At 41.2% G+C, this 7,486-nt stretch overlaps 2 pseudogenes; one reads left to right on the top strand and one right to left on the bottom strand.

Moving 5' to 3' along the window:
- Positions 1–119: 119 nt before the first annotated feature.
- LOC114889488 lies at positions 120–3,173 on the bottom strand (annotated as a pseudogene).
- Positions 3,174–4,967: 1,794 nt separating this feature from the next.
- On the top strand, positions 4,968–6,433 carry LOC114889474 (annotated as a pseudogene).
- Positions 6,434–7,486: the final 1,053 nt, after the last annotated feature.

Genomic DNA, 7,486 nt, shown 5'->3' on the forward strand with positions numbered 1-7,486 from the left:
TCCGGGAGGATCCCACATGCCGCGGAGCAGCTGGGCCCGTGAGCCATGGCCGCTGAGCCTGCCCGTCCGGAGCCTGTGATCCGCAATGGGAGAGGCCACAACAGTGAGAGGCCCGCGTACCGAGAAAAAAAAAAAGTACCTACATCTAGGCACATTTTAGCAAAATTTCCAAAGAGAAATAAAAAGATAAAATACTGAAAGCTTCAAGAAAGATTTTTAAAGTTCACTTTCATAGGAATAAGAAATCAGTTTGGGACAGAAATCTGTTTGCAGCTGAACTTGGTCCTCTCCCTCTCAGACTGCAGTCAAGGTGTCAGCTGGAGCAGCAGTCATCTCAAGGCTCAAATGGGGAAGGATCTGCTTCAAAACTCACTCATATAGTTGCTGACAGAATTTGGAGTGTGAGCCTTGGTTCCTCACTGGCTGTTGGCCAGAGATCATCCTTAGATCACAGCGTGGAAACTTGCTTCATCAGAGAAAGCAAGAAGAACCAGAGTGTTGTGAGCAAGACAAAGTTACAGACTTTTATAACCTAATCTCAACAGTGAGCTCCCATCACTTTTGCCATATTTTATTCATTAGAAGCAAGTCACTAAATCTAACCCACACTAAAGCAAAGGAGATTACAGAAGGATGTGAATACCTGGAAGCAGGGATCAGTGGGAGCCATTTTAGAAGCATCCTATCTATCGTATCTTATTACTTGCTACTCCATCTCCCATCCCCCCCAGACAGTTTTCTCATTTCTGAGCCAGAGAATACTGTTACATGTTAATCCAGAGTCACACATATATCACCTGAAATCAGTACATGCTCTTCAGATACAAAATGGACCCTACTATAGGTTTTCACCTCTCAGGAATTCCCAGCATGGATCTGTAAGCAGGCTCTAAATCATTTCCTTGCCCACCCCTAAAGGCCTCACAAAGCCTGGGATTTCACCACATTCCTTTTTTGTTTTGTTTTCTTTTAGAGAGTTCAGCTTTTTATTGAACATGTAACAAAAGAGGTTTAGTCAAAGAGATCAAAGCCCATGTCAACATCAGACTCCTCAAATTCTTCTTTCTTTGCTTCCACTTTCTCCTCCTCAGCTGGGGCAGAAGTGGTGGAGGGGGGAGGACCTCCTGCTCGTGCAGGATCAGCTGCTGGGGCAGGTCCCTGAGCCCTTATATTGCAGATGAGGCTCCCAATGCCAGAGCCTTTGCAAACAAGCCTGGCCAGAAAGGTTCAACATTTACACCGGCTGCTATAATTAGGGCATTGATCTTATCCTCCATGACCGTAACCTCATCGTTGTGCAGGATGAAGGCCCAGTAGATGCAGGTGAGCTCTGAGATGGAGGCCATGGTGTGGGCGAATGCTAAGCGGGGAATGCTGGGCGCAGTGCTAGCCTCAGGATGAAGTGAGGGCCTAAGCCTAAAGCGGCCTGCAGCTTCCTCAGAAGGACTGAGCACCTTAGCAGTAGCTGAGGCCAATCAACACTAAGTCCTATTTTATCTACAGACATGGGTCTATGGAAAAGTTCAGAACTTTCCCATGTGCAAATGAAATCATCCTTTATCATCAAATTGCAGAACTGACAAGAGATGGTCAAGTATCTCTCTGAAGGGACTTTGTTTTTGCTTCACCTCTGGTCTAGACAGAAGACTGAGTACCTAGGAGATGCTGATTTCTCCAGTACACATTTGAACAGTGGTTTGAGAAAATGGGGGCACAGAGGAGGGACCTGGAGTGCATTCCTCCAAAAATAGGAGGAACTGGGGAAGTTTCAGAATAAAAAATTAAAGTCTTCACATAACCTAAAAAATAACAGAATTTAACACTGAAAACCAACTTACATGACCCATGAGTTTAGAATTGCAAGAATTAGACAGTCTTCCTTGGAATTCATCTACTCAAGAATCCTAGAATCCAGGGAAGTCTTATCTGGGAGGAGGAAAAAAATAAGGCAATAAGACCAGATTTGCCATGGAGTTCACAAAATGTCAAGGTTTTTCTCCTCCATTTTTTTCTTCCAAACCACCCTCCCCCCATATATACATTGGGAAAATAAGGTGGAGTCTAGGGACCTCTTTCTGCAAACCCCAGGGAACCCTGATGTAAACAGATGGACTCCTAGCAGATGTTCTCCTGCATTAAAACAGAAGTGTGGGCACTTTAACAGGATTTCCACCAGTACTGCATTCTGGGATGCTGAGTTACACTTGTGACTAGACTGCTCAAACTTGCTCTTCCAGGCCAGAGGAGGGGCCATATCATCCATGTAGAACCTCCTTTAAGGTTTCTGGAGCCTGGTTGATCTTCCACATCTGAAGTGAGAAAACTGCACAGACCATGCATTCTTCTAAGCCTACATTACAACTCTCAGATTCTCATGGCTCATCACTCTCATTTAGTATCCAGACTGGGAAGGATGAAATCATGCCCACTGTATCCAGCCAAAAATGAATAAATTTTTGTCTTTTTTTCTCTTTTAGTCCTAATCATCAGACCCTGCTATGAGATTAAGAACCATCAATTAGCAGGCTTTGTTGAAGGGCCAGGTGTCCATGAGCCACACACATTAATCTACATTAGGGAGACATCAAGAGTCTATTATTAAATGGCCCCATCCTTCTTCCCCTTGATTATTTAAATTGAAGTATAATACACATAAAGTATGTCAAAGACACTGATCTTAAGTATACAGCTTGATTATTTTACGTGTATAGGAGGGTGACTACCACCCAGATTGAGATACAGGGTTTTTCTAACATACAAGTTTCAGTCATGCCCCTTCCCGGTCTATACCACCTGGGTGACCAATATTCTGACTTCTATCATAATTGGTTAGTTTTACCTACTTTTGAACTTCACATAAATGAAATCATACAGTACATACTCTTGTGACTGACTTCTTTCACTCAGCGTGATACCTTTAAGACTCATCTATGTAAATGTACCAGTACTTTTTTTTTTCTTATTGTTTTGTAGTACAATTTTCTTATGCATCCTGCTAGGGCATTTTGGTTGGTAACATTTTTGGGTTAAAATAAACAAAGCTGCTATTAACATCCTTACCCATATAATTTTGTGGATAAATGTAATCATTTCTCTTGAATATATACTTAGAAGTGGCATTGGGACTTCCCTCGTGGTGCAGTGGTTAAGAATCCGCCTGCCAATGCAGGGGACACGGGTTCGACCCCTGGCCTGGGAAGATCCCACATGCTGTGGAGCAACTAAGCCCATGTGCCACAACTACTGAGCCTGCGTGCCACAACTACTGAAGCCCATGTGTCTAGAGCCTATGCTCTGCAACAAGAGAAGTCACCACAATGAGAAGTCCACGCACCACAACGAATAGCCTCCACTCGCCACAACTAGAGGAAGCCAGCGCACAGCAATGAAGACCCAATGCAGCCAAAAATAAATAAATATATAAATTATATAAAAAAAAGAAGTGGCAGTAAGTGTCATAGGATAGTATATCTTTTTCTTGATTTCGTAGAAAAGTTAAAGATACTCTTATAAGAGCTAGTGTATTTAGGCTGAATGACTTTTCTTTACCCCTTCGTGTTCCAAGTACATATCTGAACAAATCTATGTTTCCTAAGTATAACTATGTTGGATTACTGGGTAGAAAAGTATGGCTAGAAGTTCCTGAGTAATGAATGTATTGATTAAGTCTCATTGCTGTTTTTCTTCATATCTTCCTGATCTTCTAGCCATAATGTTCTTCAAAAGCTGCTGAAACATCTTATACTAATAATCTCACTTTGCATCTAACATCAGTGTAATAAAAAATGTAAAAGACATAACATCAGTGTAATACAAAATGTAAAAGACATGTAGCTTGCTGCATGAATCCATTCATTTCCAGAGATTCCATGAATTCAAAATAATTTTCAGCTTGCTAGAATGTCTTCCATCTGTATCTTCAGAGGTATATCATCTTAATTTAGTCTAGAGGCCTTTATCACCCCCTACTTTAGATTTATTCCTACAAGGATTACATTTTTCTTGCTCAATTATAAAGATCTGAAGGATAGCAACTACACTTTTAATGCTAATCTTCAAACACTAGCCCGGGGCCTGCCATATTGTTAGCAATTACTAAATACCTGATAGTCATTCAGAAATATAACTTCTAGGAAACTGTCATTGGGAAAGAGTTATAAAATGCACAGTGATACATGCACAAGGATGTATATCAAAGAATGATGTACAATAAGCACAAGTTAGAAACATAAATACCTAATAAAAGATTAAATAAATTATTATCACCAGTAAGGTGATATATTATGCCATCAATAGTGATGGCATATTCCACAGATCTGTTAATTCATCATATTCCTGATGAAGTACTGAGATGGAAGGCATTAAAAAATGCATGACATTGAGAGGTGATATTCAATCATAATTTTTTTTAATGGGCTTTGTCAAACTTCGCAGATGTGAATCTCAGCTATCACAATAACTAACCAAGTGCCCTTGGACAATTTAGTTTTGGGGGCCAATTTCATCATCTTACTTTAAAATGGAGATAATAATTTAGGGCTAAGTAAAATACAATGAACAGGTTTTAAACACACACAATTGAAGATGCAGAGGGAGAAAAGGGGCAGAAGAATATTTGAAAAAATATTAGCTGAAAAATGTCCCAAACTAAATCCATCAGGCCATAGTTCAAAAAAGCTGTCAAAAGGCCAAGAAGAATAAATACAAAGAAAACTCTGTTGAAAAACCAAAGAAAAAGGAAATTATAAAAAGTAGTGAATGGGGCTTCCCTGGTGGTGCAGCGGCTAAGAATCCACCTGCCAATGCAGGGGACACGGGTTCAAGCCCTGATCCGGGAAGATCCCACATGCCGTGAAGCAACTAAGCTCCTGCGCCACAACTACTGAGCCTGTACTTTAGAGCCCGTGAGCCACAACTACTGAAGCCCGCGCACCTAGAGCCCATGCTCCGCAACAAGAGAAGCCACCGCAATGAGAAGCCCGCACACCACAACGAAGAGTAGCCCCCACTCACTGCAACTACAGAAAGCCGGCACGCAGCAACGAAGACCCAACGCAGCCAAAAATAAAATAAGTTAAAAAAAAAAGTAGTAAGGAATCACTAAGCCGCTGCCATGGACTCAGCAGCCTCCCCCTCGAGCCCCCTCGCTTCCCGATGCTCGGTCCTCCGCGCCCGCTTTCTCCAGCCGCGGCCTTCCGCAGGCCGTTTCCACAGAGGAAAAGGAATTGTATCGTATGTCTGCTATCCAGAACCTCCACTCTTTCGACCCCTTTGCTGATGCAAGTAAGGGAGATGATCTGCTTCCTGCCGGCACTGAGGATTATATTGATAAAAGAATTCAACGGAGAACCGGCAGGAAGACCCTTACTACAGTCCAAGGGATCGCTGATTACGATAAAAAGAAATTAGTGAAGGCATTTAGGAAGAAATTTGCCTGAAATGGTACTGTAATTGAGCATCCAGAATATAGAGAATTCAGCTACAGGGTGAAAAGTGCAAGAACATATGCCAGTTCCTCGTAGAGATTGGACTGGCTACGGACGACCAGTTCATGGGTTTTAAGTGCGTTTGGCTCACTGAAGCTTAAGTGAGGATTTCCTTGCAATGTGTAGAATTTCCCTTCTGGCCCTTGTCACAAGTTTAAAAACCTCACAGCTTGTATAATGTAACCATCTGGGGTCTGCTTTTAACTTGGACTAGTGTAACTCCTTCATGCAATAAACTGAAAAGAGCCAAAAAAAAAAAAAAAAAAAGTAGTGAGAAGTAACAGTAAGACTGAGAACTGACTTCTCCAAATCAACAAAACTAAAGCCATAACAATTAAGTAATCTGGGACTTCCCTGGCAGTCCAGTGGTTAAGACTGTGCTTCCACTGCAGGGGGCACAGGTTCGATCCCTGGGTAGGGGAAATAAGATTCCACATGCCACGGGGTGTGGACCAAGAAAAACAAAACAAAACAAAACCAAAAAAAAAAAATTAAGTGATGTCTTCAATATGCTGTATAAATGTCAAACCAGAATTCTATACTACATAAAAACAGCCTTCAAAGAAGTGGACTGGGCACTTATTCTTGAAATAGGTTTGCCTTATCTCACTTATAATTCCACAAAACTGAATGTATTGTTCATCATATTATCCCACTCAACACTGATTTTGACGATGGAACTTACTGTACAGAAAAAGTGAATCAATGAGCTAAAATCCATGGATTCACTAGGTTTAGGTATACATCTCCTCAATTAACTGATATTATACAATGGTGGAAAGAACTACTAAAGAGTCAATTATGTTGTCAGCTAAGAGGAATACCATGTGATGTTGGGGCACTATCCTGTAAAATGTATTTACTTGAACCAGAGATCAGTACATGGTACTGTTTCTCCAATAAACTTTTATACATGGATAGGTTCAGGTAGCAAGGGTAGAAGGAAGTCAGACTAGATATTCTGTGGCTCACCACAAATTTTGGTTCCCATCAATATTGGGTTATGCTAATTTAGAGATCTTACTGGTATTTCGATAAAATTGAAATTCTCACTTTCCATTCCTAGCCAAAAAGAATCACAATATACAAGATAAAGACCTTTTGTACTTTTTCATACAAGCAGATGCTATCATTCGTGGAAGATGTGCCAGATAGCTGAAACTGTCACCATCCTGTGCCAGCAATAATGAGGCAGCTCCATGACACAGTCTATGGAAATCTGCTAAGGCTGTGAGCTTTGAGCAGAATCCTGACTGCCAATCTGTCCCAGGAATAACCTGCCTATGTCTTCCTCCCAGCTGGTGGACAACTTCAAATGCTATGTGTACATGGAGCCTGTCTACTACCCTGACCTTGCAGTAACTAGGAACTTGATTTAAGTGTGAAATAGAGACTCATAAAATAAACCCCCAAATATCCAGGATACAATAATTACACACACACACACACACACGCATATCAAGAACTAGGGAAAATCTCAAAGTGGATGACAAAACATAATCAACATAAATCAACAGGAAGTTAACACAGATATTGGAATTATCTGACATGGATTTTAAACTATGAAAACTCATCGAAGATGAATAGTCTGGTAACTATTAATTAAATCCATAATTTACCAACTTCAGAAGCAGAAATCTCCAGGCCTGTATTAGGGTTCTTCAGAGAACCAGTACCAATATGATATCAAAGGAGATTTGTTTTAAGGAATTGGCTTATATGATTATGGAGGCTGAGAAATCCCACGATCTGCCATCTGCAAAATGGAGACCCAGAAAGGCCAGTGGTGTAATTCAGTCAACAGTCCAAAGGCCTGAGAATGAGAGGAGCCAATGATGTAAATAAATCCCAGTCTGAGGGCAGAAGATGAGGTGAGATGTCTCAGCTCAGAAAATAGGGGAGGGGAGAATTCTTCTTTCCTCTGCATTTTTGTTCTATTCAGGCCCTCAACGGATTGAATAATGCCCACCCACATAGAAGAGGGCAAACTCACTTTACCA

Source organism: Monodon monoceros, unplaced genomic scaffold (assembly GCF_005190385.1).
Source record: "Monodon monoceros isolate NGI ecotype Baffin Bay Population unplaced genomic scaffold, NGI_Narwhal_1 Super_Scaffold_10, whole genome shotgun sequence".
Classification (NCBI taxonomy): domain Eukaryota; kingdom Metazoa; phylum Chordata; class Mammalia; order Artiodactyla; family Monodontidae; genus Monodon; species Monodon monoceros.